This window comes from Aquarana catesbeiana, linkage group LG03 (assembly GCF_042186555.1).
Source record: "Aquarana catesbeiana isolate 2022-GZ linkage group LG03, ASM4218655v1, whole genome shotgun sequence".
In the NCBI taxonomy this organism is placed as follows: Eukaryota; Metazoa; Chordata; class Amphibia; order Anura; family Ranidae; genus Aquarana; species Aquarana catesbeiana.
The window spans coordinates 5,963,420-5,981,233 of NC_133326.1; positions in this window are offsets into that span (position 1 = coordinate 5,963,420).

The window sequence follows — 17,814 nt, forward strand, 5'->3', positions numbered from 1 at the left end:
ACCCCCCCCCCCCCGAAAAAAGTTCCCCCCTCCTAGTGCAAATTCTCTACCCCTCAAGTTTCCCCCTCTGAGCACAAATCCTCCCCCACTGCAAATACCCCCCCCCCAGCACAAATTCTCCCCAATCTCCCATCCTAGCACAAATTCACTCAATCATTCCTGCTAGCACAAACCACCCCCCCCCCTCAAAAAACAAATCCCCCTTCTAGAACAAACCACCCCCCCTCAAAAAACAAATCCCCCTTCTAGAACAAACCACCCCCCCCTCAAAAAACAAATCCCCCTTCTAGAACAAACCACCCCCCCTCAAAAAACCAAATCCCCCTTCTAGAACAAATCCCCCCCTGTTAAATTACCTTTTCTAGTACAAACCCCCCCAAAATCCCCCCTCCTAGCACAAATATTCTTCCCCCCATCCCAACACAAATCCCCTCAAATTATCACTTCTAGCAACACCTCCCCAAATTTCCTCTCCTAGAACAATTCTTATCCCCTGCGGCCTCCCAAATTCCCCCTCCCACAACCTCCTTGTGGTGCCACCCCCACCTCACATGATACCACAGTGCCCAGGGCAGCCGCCCCTCCTGCCCACCCCTTGTCCTGGCACTGCTTACAGTCATGCTTCTCACTATGGCAAGCAGTGTTTGACCTGGATCCATGGAAGCACCATCACACAGGAGGTCAATTAGACACAACCCAAGGAACCCGCGGCCACTTCTGGAGGAACCCTGGTTGAGAGTGGCTACTGTTTATATTCAGGCAATAAGGAGGCAATTTTGTGGCTTCTGTGAACACTTATGCCCCGTACATACAATCGGACATTGATCGGACATTGATAGGACATTGATAGGACATTGATCGGACATTGATAGGACATTGATCGGACATTCCGACAACAAAATCCATGTTTTTTTTTCCGACGGATGTTGGTTCAAACTTGTCTTGTATACACATGGTCACACAAAGTTGACGGAATTTCCGATCGTCAAGAATGCGGTGACGTACAACACGTACGACGAGCCGAGAAAAATTAAGATAAAAAGCCAGTGCGGCTCTTATGCTTGATTCCGAGCATGCGTGGAATTTTGTGCGTCGGAATTGTGTACACACGATCAAAATTTTCCAACAACGGATTTTCTTGTTGGAAAATTTGAGAACCAGCTCTCAAACATTGTGTGACGGAAATTCCTATGGAAAATGTCCGATGGAGCCTACACACGGTCGGAATTTCCGACAACAAGCTCACATCGAACATTTTCCGTCGGAAAATCCTATCGTGTGTACAGGGCATTACAGTGCCTTGAAAAAGTATTCCACATTTTTTCATGTTGCAGCCAAAAACTTAAATGTATTTTATTGGGATTTTATGTGATAGAACAACACAAAGTGGCACATAATTGTGAAGTGGAAGGAAAATGATAAATGATACAAATAAATATGTGAAAAGTGTGTGTGTATGGGGGTGGCATTTGTATTCAGCCCCCTTTACTCTGATAACTAAAATCTAGTGGAACCAATTGCCTTCAGAAGTCACCTAATCAGTAAATAGAGTCCACCTGTGTGTCATTTAGTCTCAGTATAAATACAGCTGTTCTGTGAAGCCCTCAAAGGTTTGTTACAGATCCCTAGTGAACAAACAGCATCATGAAGGCCAAGGAACACACCAGACAGGTCAGGGATAAAGTTGTGGAGAAGTATAAAGCAGGGTTAGGTTATAAAAACATATCCCAAGCTTTGAACATCTCACGGAGCTCTGTTCAATCCATCATCGGAAAATGGAAAGAGTATGGCACAACGGCAAACCTACCAAGACATGGCCGTCCACCTAAACTGACCGGCCGGGCAAGGAGAGCATTCATCGGAGAAGAGCCAAGAGGTCCATGGTAACTCTGGAGGAGCTGCAGAGATCCACAGCTCAGGTGGGAGAATCTGTCCACAGGACAACTATTAGTCGTGTTCTCCACAAATCTGCCCTTTATGGAAGAGTGACAAGAAGAAAGACATTGGTGAAAGAAAGTCATAAGAAGTCCTGTTTGTAGTTTGTGAGAAGCCATGTGGAGGACACAGCAAACATGTGGAAGAAGGTGATCTGGTCAGATGAGACCAAAATTCAACTTTTTGGCCTAAAAGTAAAATGCTACGTGTGGCGGAAACTAACACTGCACATCACCCTGAACACACCATCCCCACCGTGAAACATGGTGGTGGCAGCATCATGTGGTGGGGATGCTTCTCTTCAGCAGGGACAGGGAAGCTGGTCAGAGTTTATGGGAAGATGGATGGAGACAAATACAGGACAATCTTAGAAGAAAACCTGTTATGCTGCGTACACATGCGGACTTTTTGACTGGACTGGTCCGATGGACTTTCGATGGACTTTTGAAGGACTTCCGACGGACTTTTGAACGAACGGACTTGCCTACACAGGATCTCACCAAAGTCCAACATATTCGTACGTGATGACGTACACCGGACTAAAATAAGGAAGTTCATAGCCAGTAGCCAATAGCTGCCCTAGCGTGGGTTTTCGTCTGTTGGACTAACATACAGACAAGCAGATTTTTTGACCAGACTCGAATCCGTCGGAAAGATTTGAAACATGTTCTAAATCTAAAGTCCGTCAGATTTTCGACTGGAAAAGTCAGCTGAAGGTCTGATGAAGCCCACACACGATCGGATTGTCCGCCGGACTCGGTCCGTCGGACCAGTCCGGTCGAAAAGTCCGCTCGTGTGTGCGCAGCATTAAGGTCTACAAAAGACTTGAGACTGGGGCGGAGGTTCACCTTCCAGCAGGTCAACGACCCGAAACATCCAGCCAGAGCTACAATGGAATGGTTTAGATCAAAGCATATTCATGTGTTAGAATGGCCCAGTCACAGTCCAGACCTAAATCACATTGAGAATCTGTGGCAAGACATGAAAATTGCTGTTCACAGACGCTCTCCATCCAATCTGACAGAGCTTGAGATATTTTACAAAGAAGAAGAATGGGGAGAAATGTCCCTCTCTAGATGTGCAAAGCTGGTAGAGACATCCCCAAAAAGACTTTCAGCTGTAATAGCAGAGAAAGGGGGTTCTACAAAGTATTGACTCCGGGGGGCGCCATACAAATGCCCCCCCCACACTTTTCACATACTTATTTGTATCATTTATCATTTTCCTTCCACTTCGCAATTATGAGCCACTTTGTGTTGGTCTATCACATAAAATCCCAATAAAATACATTTTACATAGTCAGGTTGAAAAAAGACACAAGTCCATCTAGTTCAACCATAAAATAAATAAATAAATACAAATATCATACAATCCCATATACACAATCCTTCTCCCACAGTTGATCCAGAGGAAGGCGAAAAACCCCCAGCAAAGCATAACCCAATTTGTTACAGCAGTGCAAAAAATTCCTCCCTGATCCCCCGAGAGGCAATCAGATTTTCCCTGGATCAACTTTACCTATAAATGTCAGTACCCAGTTATATTCTGTACATTTAGGAAATAATCCAGGACTTTCTTATAGCAACCTACTGAGCCGACCAGATCCACCTCTGGAGGGAGTCTATTCCACATTTTCACAGCTCTTACTGTAAAGAAACCTTTCCATATTTAGAGATGAAATCTCTTTTTCTCTAGGCGTAAAGAGTGCCCCCTTGTCCTCTGTGATGACCATAAAGTCAATAACTCAACACCAAGTTCACTATATGGACCTCTTATATATTTATACATGGAGATCATATCCCCCCTTAATCTCCTCTTCTCAGTAGAGAATAAATTCAGTTCCTCTAATCTCTCCTCATAGCTGAGCTCCTCCATGCCTCTTATCAGTTTGGTTGCTCTTCTCTGCACTTTCTCCAGTTCCCCGATATCCTTTTTGAGAACTGGAGCCCAAAACTGAACTGCATATTCCAGATGAGGTCTTACTAATGATTTGTACAGATGATGTCTCTCTCTCTGGAGTCCATACCTCTCTTATACAAGAAAGGACTTTGCTCACTTTGGAAACCGCAGATTTTTGTCATCATTTTTGTGAAAAGGTGTGCCGGGATCTTGTCTTGCATACTAATGGTACACAACTGTTGTGCCACAAACACAAACATAGTAAACCACCTCTGTCCACCTCTGTCCAAGTATACCACGTCCATAACCACCCCTCTGTCCAAGTATACCACGTCCACAGCCACCCCTCTGTCCAAGTATACGACGTCCACAGCCACCCCTCTGTCCAAGTATACCACCCACAGCCACCCCTCTGTCCAAGTATACCACGTCCACAGCCACCCCTCTGTCCAAGTATACCACATCCACAGCCTCCCCTCTGTCCAAGTATACCACATCCACAGCCACCCCTCTGTCCAAGTATACCACGTCCACAGCCACCCCTCTGTCCAAGTATACCACGTCCACAGCCACCCCTCTGTCCAAGTATACCACCCACAGCCACCCCTCTGTCCAAGTATACCACGTCCACAGCCACCCCTCTGTCCAAGTATACCACATCCACAGCCTCCCCACTGTCCAAGTATACCACATCCACAGCCACCCCTCTGTCCAAGTATACCACATCCACAGCCACCCCTCTGTCCAAGTATACCACGTCCACAGCCACCCCTCTGTCCAATTATACCACATCCACAGCCACCCCTCTGTCCAAGTATACCACGTCCACAGCCACCCCTCTGTCCAAGGTTTTACTTACCTCCCCATAAGAAGAAATCAAATTTGTTTGACAACTTCTGTCTTTCATGAATCCATGCTGTCTGTTACTTAAAATATTTTTTTCCAACAAGAACTCATCTTTTATTAAACTCTCCAATAACTTCCTGACTTTAGAGGTCACACTAACAGGTCTATAGTTACTTGGTAAAGATTTTGTTCCCTTTTTAACCGCTTCAGCCCCAGAAGATTTTGCCCCCTTCCTGACCAGAGCACTTTTTGCGATTCGGCACTGCGTCGCATTTGGCTGACAATTGCGCAGTCCTGCGACGTTACACCCAAACAAAATTGACGTCTTTTTTTTTCCCCACAAATAGAGCTTTCTTTTGGTGGTATTTGATCACCTCTGCGGTTTTTGTTTTTTGCGCTATAAACAAAAAAAAGACCGACAATTTTGAAAAAAACACAATATTTTTTACTTTTTTCTATAATAAATATCCCCCAAAAATTTATAAAAAAACATTTGTTTTCCTCAATTTGGCCCGATACGTATTCTTCTACATATTTTTGGTAAAAAAAACAATCGCAATAAGCGTATATTGATTGGTTTGCGCAAAAGTTAAAGCGTCTACAAAATAGGGGATAGATTTATGGCATTTCTATTATTAATTTTTTTTTTTTACTAGTAATGGCGGCGATCTGCGATTTTTATCGGAACTGCGACATTATGGCAGACACATTGGACAATTTTGACACATTTTTGGGACCATTGGCATTTATACAGCGATCAGAGCTATGAAAATGCATTGACTACTGTAAAAATGTCACTGGCATGGAAGGGGTTAACACTAGGGGGCGATCAAGGGGTTAACTGTGTTCCCTAGTGTGTGTTCTAACTGAAGGGGGGAGGGGACTGTGTGGGGAGATGACAGATCGCTGTTCATACTCTGTATGAACACACGATCAGTCTCTTCTCCCCTTGGAGAACCGGAAACTGTGTGTTTACACACACGGATCCCGGTTGTCCGTGTGTCAGCGGCGATCGCGGGAGCCCGGTGGTGATCGTGACTGTCGGGCACTCGCATCGGCTCCGGGGGACGAGCAGCGGGCGCGCACCCCTAGTGCCCACAGGGCGAATCAACGTAACATAACGTCGTTTCGTCGTTTCGGCCGGCAAGTGGTTAAATATGGACACCACATTACACCACATTGGACACCCTACGCCAATCCAGGGGTACATTTACATTTTTGGTTGTAACATGACAAAATGTGGAAAATTTCACAGGGTATGAATACTTTTTCAAGGTACTGTACTAAAGAAGGAAAATAGATTACAAATGATCAGTTGCACATAGTACCAACTTCAACACCTTGAGCTGCGGTAAGAAATTATAAAGACAATTCCAAATATGTGTATAATAATAATCATATATATATGTAGCGCACCCCACAAAGAAGCCGCATGTGAACTGGGATCCCCCACCCTGGGCAGCCAGGCACAGAAAATTTCCACAAGTCTTCCAGAGTCACAAAACAGTCCAGCACTTTGTTTTTGTAATTTATTGAGGGGATAAAACTTGGATGGGGAGTTGGGGTATTATGGGATGTCCACTTGATTTCAGACAATTTCAGGGACAACTTTCCTATATGCAGCCATTATACACTCCTCTGCTTTCTCCAGCACTAGCTTGCTTGCAGAACTCCAGCTGGCCCACTGTTTGTTGGATCAAAGACACTTGTCAGATTTAAAAGGAATAACCCTTTGCAGATGGAACTCGAGACCCCCTTTAGGTGTGTAGCAAAAAAAAAGTCAGTGTCCAGCTTTACACCCATGTGGCTACTGATCCCAGCCCCACCTCTTTAGACACTGCCAGCCTGCCTGGCTGCCCCTTTTACAGGCCCTCCTGGCTACTTCTCCTCAGTCCTCCCAGACTGACACTACAGTCCTCCCAGACTGCTTACTCAGCAGTTCACCAGGCTGACTCCTCTGGAGAACTCCTGGACATGCTGACCTGCACCCACTGCCCTCTCCTTGCTCCCGTGCCTCCAGGAAGGATTCCTCCGTGTCGTAAAGGGTCCCTCCCGCACCAGAGCCCTAGGCCCAAGGTCACTCCCCCCTGATTTGGGGGGCACCCTCAAGGGCCACCGACAGCCTCCTCAGCACTCCTTCTCCATCTTCCACCCAACTGTCCCTGCTGGTTTGACCCATGAGTATTTATGAGGTACCCACCCCCTGCCAGACCATTTACTGGGGATTGGCTGGGACCCTCATCAATACTCCAAGCAGCTCCTTCTAAACTCCAACCTTTACTTCTGGAAGCTTCTCCAAGGTTCCAGAGAGCAGGGGGAGTTATCAGAGATGCTAACAAATACTAAATAAATAAATTGTAGCGCTAAAACACATGTGTAAAGTATGAACAGAGTGTCTCTGTAAACATAAAAATAGTGTCCCAGTAATGACGTGTTGTCAAAGAGAAAGTAGTCCACAGTGAATAGGTGCAATCAATGTGACGGTTCTTTCTGCTTCCCAACTGTCAGCTCAGATGTCATCAAACTAACAAGTAGATGGGATACGCTTACCGGAACTGTTGGATTCTACTGCCATGAGCATAGAATCAATCAAGCTGTGTGCCACCAAGGGCGGATGTGTGGAGTGGTGGAGGCAAGGTGGAGCCTCTACAGGGTCAAGATGTCACCTCTGGATCCGCTGTGTGCCACCAAGGGCGGATGTGTGGAGTGTTGGAGGCAAGATGGAGCCTCTACAGGGTCAAGATGTCACCTCTGGATCCACAGTGGTGGAGGCAAGGTGGAGCCTCTACAGGGTCAAGATGTCACCTCTGGATCCACAGGAAACTTGTTCCTGTGGATCCAGAGGTGACATCTTGACCCTGTAGAGGCTCCACCTTGCCTCCACCACTCCACACATCCGCCCTTGGTGGCACACAGCTTGATTGATTCTATGCTCATGGCAGTAGAATCCAACAGTTCCGGTAAGCGTATCCCATCTACTTGTTAGTTTGATGGCATCTGAGCTGACAGTTGGGAAGCAGAAAGAACCGTCACATTGATTGCACCTATTCACTGTGGACTACTTTCTCTTTGACAACACGTCATTACTGGGACACTATTTTTATGTTTACAGAGACACTCTGTTCATACTTTACACATGTGTTTTTAGCGCTACAATTTATTTATTTAGTATTTGTTTGCATTTTTGTCACATGGTTTGTAGCAGCTTTTTTCTCTTTTTTTCTTTTTTCGTCTTTTTTGGGTAGCGCATTAATCATCCCCCCTTTTTGATTATCAGAGATGCTGCCTGCTGAGCCATCCAGCCTCCCTGAGTCACTCAGCCCTGACCCAGAATCAACCCTAGGCTCAAATCTCAGCCAGGCCAAATTTTCCGACACTAACATTTAACCTATTCTAGCACACTAGAGGGTGCTACACATATAATACATGAAATCCAAAATTTTGTATGAAAGTCCTTGTGATAGGAAAAGTCCTCTATTTAGTGTTCATATCAAAATCATCAAACACCAAACCACCATCCTATTGGTAAAAATGCAGACTTCCTGGCTATGAATGACCCCCTAACTAAAGAGAAGAGACCATGGGTAAGAAACTGTGTCAAGATCATCAAACTTCTGTTAGCACTCTCCCAAGGTAACAGGAACCCTTAAAAGGTTCCTCCACACGTCACCATCTAATAGCGCTCATAAAGTGATATAGAAGCAGACACTGCAAAGTTTAAAATTTTCTTAACATAATGTATTAGTGTTAAAAATGAACTTACGTCAACACTTTATAATTTTGTGCAATAAAAAAACTCTCTCGGCTAGCAAAAAAAGCGATCTGCCCGCACGTTCGGTGAACACAGGAACATGATGATGTCAGCAAGTAACTCCTCCCTACGCGTTTCGTCATAGGTGGTGTCTTCCAGGGCATGGGAGCCATGCTGCATCATCACTATATATACCCAAGTGACCGCAACCACGCCTCGATTCGGACTGCATCATGCCCATGAATCATTGACCACCAAGCCTCACTTTGAACTGTAAAATATGTAATTAACAGCCAAGCCTCGATTTAATAAAGGACGCAAAGCCTCACTTCCGGTAAGCAAACCTCTAATAGAAAAGGCCATTGTCCGATCCTACCAGAGGCCGTGGGGATCAATCCAGCGCCATCTAGTGGCTCAAAGGGGCAGTGATAATAACCAAAAAATGGCAATTATTCACAATTATTCACAAAGGCAAAGCAATTCATCATCAATCATAATTATATATAGATGAACAATCATACGAGTAAGAAATACAAATTAAAAAAGTCCTCATTATGAAAAATAAAAAATAATTAAAATTACAACAAAATCCCCATTTGACCTTGTCACGGCACAAAGTACCATGTAGTTGACAATGCAGTCCAGCACACATGGCACACTCAGGATGAACTATCTTTATGCTGCTAGCTTTTTACACTTTTTTTACACTTTTTTTTTTACACTTTTTCCTATCATTTCTTCAGTGTCTTCCTGGTTTCTGGCCTAGGCCAAAATGATGTCATACACCCCAGGAATCATCATGGGAGGAGGGGCTTATTCAGCTAAGCACACCCTCCTGCCTGCATGCCTGAGCTAAGGGAAAATTAAATCCAGGAAGCAAATGCTACGTGAATCACCCGCCCTTACTCAAGATGGCCACAGCTAGAAATGCTGGGGGGGGGGGGTTTAAAGTGATAAATAAATAATAAAGCTTGAAGGCATGGATGGATGTGGGAGTTTGCTTTGAACATTAAAAATGAATTAGGTAGCGTTTTTTTGGTTTTTTGGTACTCAGCAGGGGCGTAGAGAAGGGGAGGGTCAGGGGGGTCCAAACCCCCACTCACAGCCCTCGGTCCAAGCTGCTGTAGTGGGGGGTGCTCAGATACAGCTGTGTTCTGCATTGAGACAGGGAGACATGAATGGATGGGAGGGGGAGTTTGCTTTGAATATTAAAAATGAATTAACTAAAGGCAAAACTTAAAAAAAAAATTGGATAGAGTGGAGAGGGATTAGAACACCTGTCAGGTTTTTATTGCTGTCTGTCTCCCCGTTAGGGAGATTCACCCTCTAGTATAAGTCCCGATTACCATTAGCATTGAAAGAGAAAATAAAAGAAAATCCAAAATGTGGGTTCCCCCGCAGAAGTAGTAAAGGTGAAATCTTCCAAATGGGGTCACTTATTCTGGTGACCTGGGGGGGTCCCCAAGGGATTCTCTTAATTTGCAGGGCTGTCCTCTCACTTCCTGTTTTGGCGATGGGACAGGAAGTGAAGGTAAATCTCCGCAATGGGACACAGATGGCAAAAAAAATAAATAAACCAGCAGGGGGTCCTAACCCTCCCTTACTCTATCCAAAATTAAATAAACTTCTACTTTAGACTCCGTCTCCACTAGTGCAACTTGTCATAAAGTTGCATGACAAGTCACAGCCCATTGATTTAAATGGAACCCGTTCCCATCTATGTGACTTTGAAAATCAGCGACTGTAAAAAAAGGTGCCTGCACTACTTTGAGGCGACTTTGATCCAGAGAGTGTAAAGTTGGATCAAAGCTGCACTCAAAGTGGCATCAAAGTCACACTGCAAAGTCGCTCTCTAAATCGCGTGACTTTTGGGGGTCGCAATAGTGAAAACGTAGCCCTAAATAGCGTTTTCAGTTTGTAGTGCAGTTTAGTTATTATTATTATTATACAGGATTTATATAGCGGCAACAGTTTACGCAGCTCTTTACAATATAAAAGGGAGACAATACAGTTATAATATAATAAAATACAAGAGGATTAAGAGGGCCCTGCTCAGAAGAGCTTACAATCTAATAGGGTGGGGCAGGTGGTACAAAAAGGTTGTAACTGTGGGGAATGAGCTGATGGAAGTGGTAGGAGATTAGTTGGAGATGTGATCGGCTTCCCTGAAGAGATGAGTTTTCAGGGATCGCCTGAAGGTAGCAAGAGTAGGGGATAGCGAGTTCCAGAGGATGGGAGATGGGAGAGTTCCACTTTAATATCATTTCTAGCAAATGTTAGACCATAAAAAGTGTGGAGCCCCATTTGGGCTTCTGATCCGTAGGCTGTCCGCCTGGGCGAGGGGCGCTCATTTATCCATTCGGCACGTAGGTCATATGAAATATCAGTTTTGGGTGAACAAACCCTTTAAGTCTAAGAACTTAGCTCTGAGCCATCAATGCACATGTGAAAGATCCAGACGCTACACTTCTCAACTGGTGGCCTTGACCTTACATGACTCTATTGGGGTTTGGGGGGGGGTGGTTGGAGTGTGCTCTACTGATGAGGCTTTGCAGGTACCAGCAGGAAGCCCATGATTCCGCTCACCAAGGTCACCAATGTTCTCTCTCTCTTGGAGCACTCATAACAGGAAAGTGCCAGTTCCCGTTCAAGTAAAATATAGACATCAACGTCAAGAACACTCGAAAAAAAAGACAAAAAAAACAGCAAGACTTCTTTTTCTTTCGCCGATTTCCCCGAGTCTGTCCCTCAATAATACCACCTAGAAAGTGGCCTGCTTCCCTCCTGAGCCAGGCCGGGCTGGGTGACTTTCCCCCCTATTACAAGTGTGGTTAATTCCTAATTAGCACTGACAGATGCTTCCCCTGTAATCCTATTCCCAACATGCCCTGCTTGCTTTTGTTTGCTGGTGGAAGATATATTGTGACACAGTAATGACCCTTCAATGCAGCTCTGGAACAGTTTAATGACACACTAATGATTTATTACATGTTCCACTTGATTAGTTGGTCGTTTGTCAGCATTATATTTCCCTGTCCATAAACCTGTCACAGGTTTTATAGACCTTTCCCTGGAAAAAAGAAAAAAAAAAAAAAAAAAAGAAACCCAAAATAAATTCTGTTTTTATTTCAACTCTTGTTTTTGCTGGGATGGCTTCACAGAGGCCGTATTATTGGAGCGTCCGCGGGTCTTATTAAATTCTCCAATCCACGGAGGGCTGCAGTGAAGTCATGACGTTGGCATGTTTGGTGGGTTTGAACAAGGTAATAAAATGCGTCTTGTGTTCCCGCCAAAAAAAAAAAAAAAATCAAGTTTCCTGGAAGATTATAAATGGAGAACGTGTAAGGCTGTAAATATATACACATATATAATATATATATATATATATACTATATACACATACACATTTAGTATAGATTTATATATGGCCCATGGATAGCAAGTGGTTAAAGTGGGTAAATCCTGTATAATAATAAAGCTTATCCAAAAAAAAAAGATATATCAATAATATAAATATACATATACATAAATTTAAATATTATAGGTGTGTGTGTATATATATATATATATATATATATATATATATATATATATATATATATATATATATAAAATACTATAGGTCACTACTATATATAAAATATAAATACTATACTAAATACTAAAATATAATACTATATAAATACTATAGGGCTGAGCTAAAGGCAGATAGATCTCAGGAAATAAATGTTACATGAATCATCTGCCCGCAGATGGCCACAGCTAGAAATGCTTGGGGGGGTGTTTTCTTTCAAAGTGATTTCTCAGCAAAATAAAGCATGGAAACATGGATGGATGGATGGAGACATGGATGGATGGAGACATGGACGGATGGGGGAAGTGTGCTTTGAATGTTACAAAATTAATTAAATAGCATTTTTGTTTTTTGGTGCTCAGCAGGGGCGTAGATAAGGGCAGGGTCAGGGGGGTCCAAACCCCACCCAGAGCCTTCGGTCCAAGTGCCCAGTGCTGTAGTGTTGGTGCTCAGATACAGTTGAGTTGTCCTTTAAGCACTCTTGCCCACCCTGACTACCTGGTCCTACATGTGGCTCCACTCTGCACTCTTGCGGTGCCCCAATCTTTTCTCTATTTGTATCTTTTGGGCAATGGCAGGATGGGCAGTCCAAGTCCACTGACAGTTTTCTTTCAATGGGGGGGGAGGGGGACTTCTTCAGTTCTAAACACACTTTAAACCCATATTTACCTGGAACTAAAAAGGGGGAGTCTGGGACTTTAAATGAGACATATGGGTCACATGTCTCCATCCCTAAATTTGCGATAAGAAAGGGGGGAGGGGGGGCTGTGCACTTCTTGGAATTCACTTTTCTACATTAGTAACAGGTAATTACATAGTTATTCTTTTCCTGTTCATGCTCACAGAGGCTCACTCTTATTTTTGTCATCCATACCTGTTTCATGGTTTTCTTTTTTTTTTTTTTATTTCTTTTTTGTTTTTTTTCTTTTTTAATCTCTGATCTGCTCTTTCCTCCTCACATATTATTTCCCTTTCCACTCACTTGTTCACCTGCACCTTGGTGTTGGGTTCTCGCAACTTCCCACAATATAGAGTATTTGCAGTATACCCAATATATATTTTTAGATGTGAAGCCCACTCACGCCACTATCTGGATCTTTGTTCTTCGTCTTCTTTGGGAATCATGTTTGTGCACCCAGTCCCTCTCCCGCGAGTCCCTTCCACATGCTCCCGGTACAGACAATTTGGATAGCCTCTGACTCCTCGTCCCCCTTTTTCCAGACTTATTACGATGCAAGTAACTCATAGGGATGAGTAAACCCTATCCCTTTTTTTTTTGTACATATTGTCCCCGTTGAGGGCTACAACATTGGATCATACTGGTCTACTCGTGTTTTGTTTTTTTATAGATTTGCGTGCACCTGCCCCTGAAGAATGGTATTATACACGAAACGCGTTGGGATAATTTGGATGCAGGGGACACCCCAATTCAAGGTCACAGAACCTGCACTGCACTGGCCGTTAACACCAGGCCCAGTCGGTCTTATTTCTCACATCTATTTCTGTACTGCACTATTTCGAATTATGTAGGCTTGTATATCCCTTGTTTGTATCACTTGTCAATATATATAAATAAAGTTTTTTGTATATTTTAGTACTCTTACTCAATTGTATCTGTTGGCACCGCTATAATCCCCCTTGACCTCTATTCACCAAATTTTATATTTGGGATGAGGTGCCGTGTCCTCTGAGGTTTTTCCAGCCATACCCCATTTTCCTGGTTGCTACTAATGTTTGTTTCTGTCAGGGCTGAGCTCAGCCCTTCCTTCTCTGAGCTGCCCGCTCATCTGTCGGCTAATTGCCAGCTCCTATCTCTCGCCACAGTCACTCAGCTGTTGATGATATCCTGCTCATCAGTCCTGCCTACTTAAGCCGTCCAGTCCAGAGGTTCTCTGCCTTCGCCTTGGTCAACATCACAGAGACAATCGCCTGCGATCCTGTTCAAGACTTGCTTTGCTGACATGCCTTCTGGCTCAAGATTCTGCTTGCTGTTCCACTACATTGATCCCTGACATTTGGCTTGTCTGACTATCCGTTCCGGTTACTGAACTTTGGCTATGTTTTACTACGTTTGTTCTTTTTACTTTTATTATTAAACAAGTGTGATTTACCTGTACTTCTGTCTCGGCCTGATTTCATGGTTTCTGACAGTTTCTATATATGGTCTGCAATATGTGATTGACAATTTTATTCATTGCTGCATGTATCATGTCATTTTGACATGTTCCTTGTGTTTGGTATCTACTCATCTTCTAGCCATGTGTACTCACCTCATTTAAAGTCCCAAAAACCACCCCCTTTCTTTTCGCAGATTTACCTGTGCATCACATTTTGGCGGCTTCCTGTTCATGGAAGAAATTCTGGAAACTTCTCTGGGGTTCTTGGCACGTTTTGACGACTCCACCACCGCAGGCAGTAGACGCTCGCAGACCTAACTGTATTTTCTCCTCTAACAACTTCATTACGGTGATTACGACCGAGTCCTGTGCAGGTGCAGGAAATTTGGGAACACCGAGACCATCAGCCTCCACTCCAGCAATGACTCATCTCTCAGCAGCAGGCAAGCGAGAGACTACAACCTTGTGCAGGAGAAGTTATGAACCACCAACAGGACCGACAAAAAGGTAAAAGGCCCGAGCACGCGGGCCAAGGTGATCCGAACCGGCTCTTGGCTGCCTCTGCAAGCCCTAATTCCTGCAAAAGACCTGGAGGCTAAACACTCTACCTCCACGTGCCAACCTCCCAAGCACTTGGCTGGAATATTAATAAACAAGTCTCCCCTGGGCTCCAGGAACCTATCTAGAACATCACATAAATTGGCTCCACAATAGAAGGAAATGGAAGGGGTCTGGTGCCAACATTTGCTAAATAATATCATTATCTCTCCCTGGCATCGACACAGATCCTTCTCCAGCAGAGACAAAGGTGCAGGATATTAACATTTCCCACTCTAGCTCCCACCGCATCGGAGGAAGGGTAAAGACATTGTCGGGGATTATGCAAGAGGCAGGTGGCACCAAATCTGTTCACTGATCTCTCTTTTTATACTTGTAGCATCTTGGCACGCAGATGTGGCATTGTCTGTCAACAGAAGAAGGTGCGAAACCGGGAGGATAAGCATGTCAGGGGGGGGAATGAAATGTCGTTTGGTGACTGCAGACGTGAGTCTTCGGTTACCTGTCACCGACGGGCTATGAGGAGGCTCCTCCGAGGTAACCCTGGCAGAGATCGCTTCTAGTGTCAGGGCAAGCCGTCCCCGCAAGTGACAACTCGGGGAATTCGAAAACAGAACGGCGCTCTCTGCTCTGAGGCTTCAACATTCATTCCAATGTATAGGCAAAAAAAAAAAAAAGAGAGAGAGAGAGAGAGAGAGAGAGAGAGAGATAGAGAGAGAGAGAGAGAGAGAGAGAGAGAGAGAGAGAGAGAGAGAGAGAGATAGATAGAGAGAGAGAGAGAGAGAGAGAGAGAGAGAGAGAGAGACAGAGAGAGAGAGGGAGAGAGAGACAGCGCGATCAACAACTTGACTTTTGGTCTCCTCTGACAAAGGCGTCTTTAACTGCTTCAGCCCCAGAAGAATTCACCCCCTTCATGGCCACAGCACCTTTTGCGATTCGGCACTGCGTCGCCTTTAGCTGACAATTGCGCGGTCGTGCGACGTTACACCCAAACAAAATTGACGTCCTTTTTTTCCCCACAAATAGAGCTTTCTTTTGGTGGTATTTGATCACCTCTGCGGTTTTTATTTTTTGCGCTATAAACAAAAAAAGAGCGACAATTTTGAAAAAAACACAATATTTTTTACTTTTTGCTATAATAAATATCCCCCAAAAATATATAAAAAAAAAACATTTTTTTCCTCAGTTTAGGCCGATACTTATTCTTCTACATATTTTTGGTAAAAAAAAAAAAAAAAATTGCAATATATGTTTATTGGTTTGCGCAAAAGTTATAGCGTCTACAAAATAGGGGAAAGATTTATGGCTTTTTTTATTATGATTTGTTTATTTTACTAGTAATGGCGGCGATCTGCGATTTTTATCATGACTTTATGGCGGACACATCGGACACTTTTGACACTATTTTGGGACCATTGTCATTTATACAGCGATCGGTGCTATAAAAATGCACTGATTACTTGTGTAAATGACACTGGCAGGGAAGGGGTTAAACACTGGGGGGCGATCAAGGGGTTAAGTGTGTCCTGGGGAGTGATTCTAACTGTGGGGGGGGGGGATGGGCTACCACTGACATCACAGCGATCACTGCTCCCGAAGAAAGGGAGCAGTAGATCCATGTCCTGTCACTACGCAGAACAGGGAAATGCCTTGTTTACATCTCCCCGTTCTGACGCTCCGTGAGACGATCGCGGGACACCAGCGGTCATCGAGTCCGCGAGACTCGCGGGCACAGTCACGGAGTACGTGGCGTGCGTGCCCACAATGTCGCGTCTTAAAGGAGACGTACAGGTACGCCCATTTGCGCAGCCGTGCCATTGTGCCGACGTATATCGTTGTGAGCTGGTCGGCAAGCGGTTCACCTCTACCCCTGTTATTTATTTATTTATCACAGGTACTTATATAGCGCCAACAACTTACGCAGCGATTTACATATATATACAGTATATATATATACCGTATTTATCGGCGTATAACACGCACTTTTTTCCCCTTAAAATAAGGGGAAAATCGTGGGTGCGTGTTATACGCCGATCCCCGCTATTTTGTGATCTGTCGGAGCGATCGCCGCGATCGCCGCCGACATTCACATAGCTTGTATTTTTAAACATGGCGCCGCGGAGTTCGGAGGCACTCGGCGGCGCTCGTTCAGCTGAACGAGCGCCGCCGAGGACACAGTGACTGGGCGGAGCCGAGATACACATAGCCGAGGCTTCTCGGCTATTCTCGGCGCCGTTCACAGTCACGCCCAGTCCCGCCATTGGACCTGTGTTATGTCCATCATAGGGACTGGGCGTGACTGTGAACGGCGCCGAGAATAGCCGAGAAGCCTCGGCTATGTGTATCTCGGCTCCGCCCAGTCACTGTGTCCTCGGCGGCGCTCGTTCAGCTGAACGAGCGCCCCCGAGTCCCTCCGAACTCCGCGGCGCCATGTTTAAAAATACAAACTAAACGTTTGTATGTCCGCGGCGACAAGGCTGCACGGACCACTGGGGACAAGGCTGCACTGGGGCAAAGCTGAACTGGGGCAAAGCTGCACTGGGGACAAGGCTGCACTGGGGCAAAGCTGCACTGACAAGGCTGCACTGGGGCAAAGCTGCACTGACAAGGCTGCACTGGGGCAAAGCTGCACTGACAAGGCTGCACTGGGGCAAAGCTGCACTGACAAGGCTGCACTGGACACTGGGGAAAGGCTGCAGATGAACACTGATGAGGCTGCATTGATGGGCATTTAAATGTAAGTTTTTTTCCTTAAAATTCCCTCCTAAACTTGGGGTGCGTGTTATACGCCGGCGCGTGTTATACGCCGATAAATACGGTATATATATATATATATATATATATATATATATATATATATTCACCCCCTATGGAGCAGAGCAATTTTTTACATTTCTGCAATGGACCTGTTTATTTGACGAAAATGTTGTCATTACTTAATGCGGTTGTAAACCTCAGACATGAAATATGAACAAAACATATCCCTCTATAGTGTGTACTTGTCCTAATTAAAGCCTCGTACACTCGATCGGATTTTCCGCAGACAAAGCGCCAAACCTTTGTCTGAAGGGCGTGTCCCAGGAACTTGTCTTGCATACAAAAGGCGCACAATTGTCGGCCAACAAACACGAACG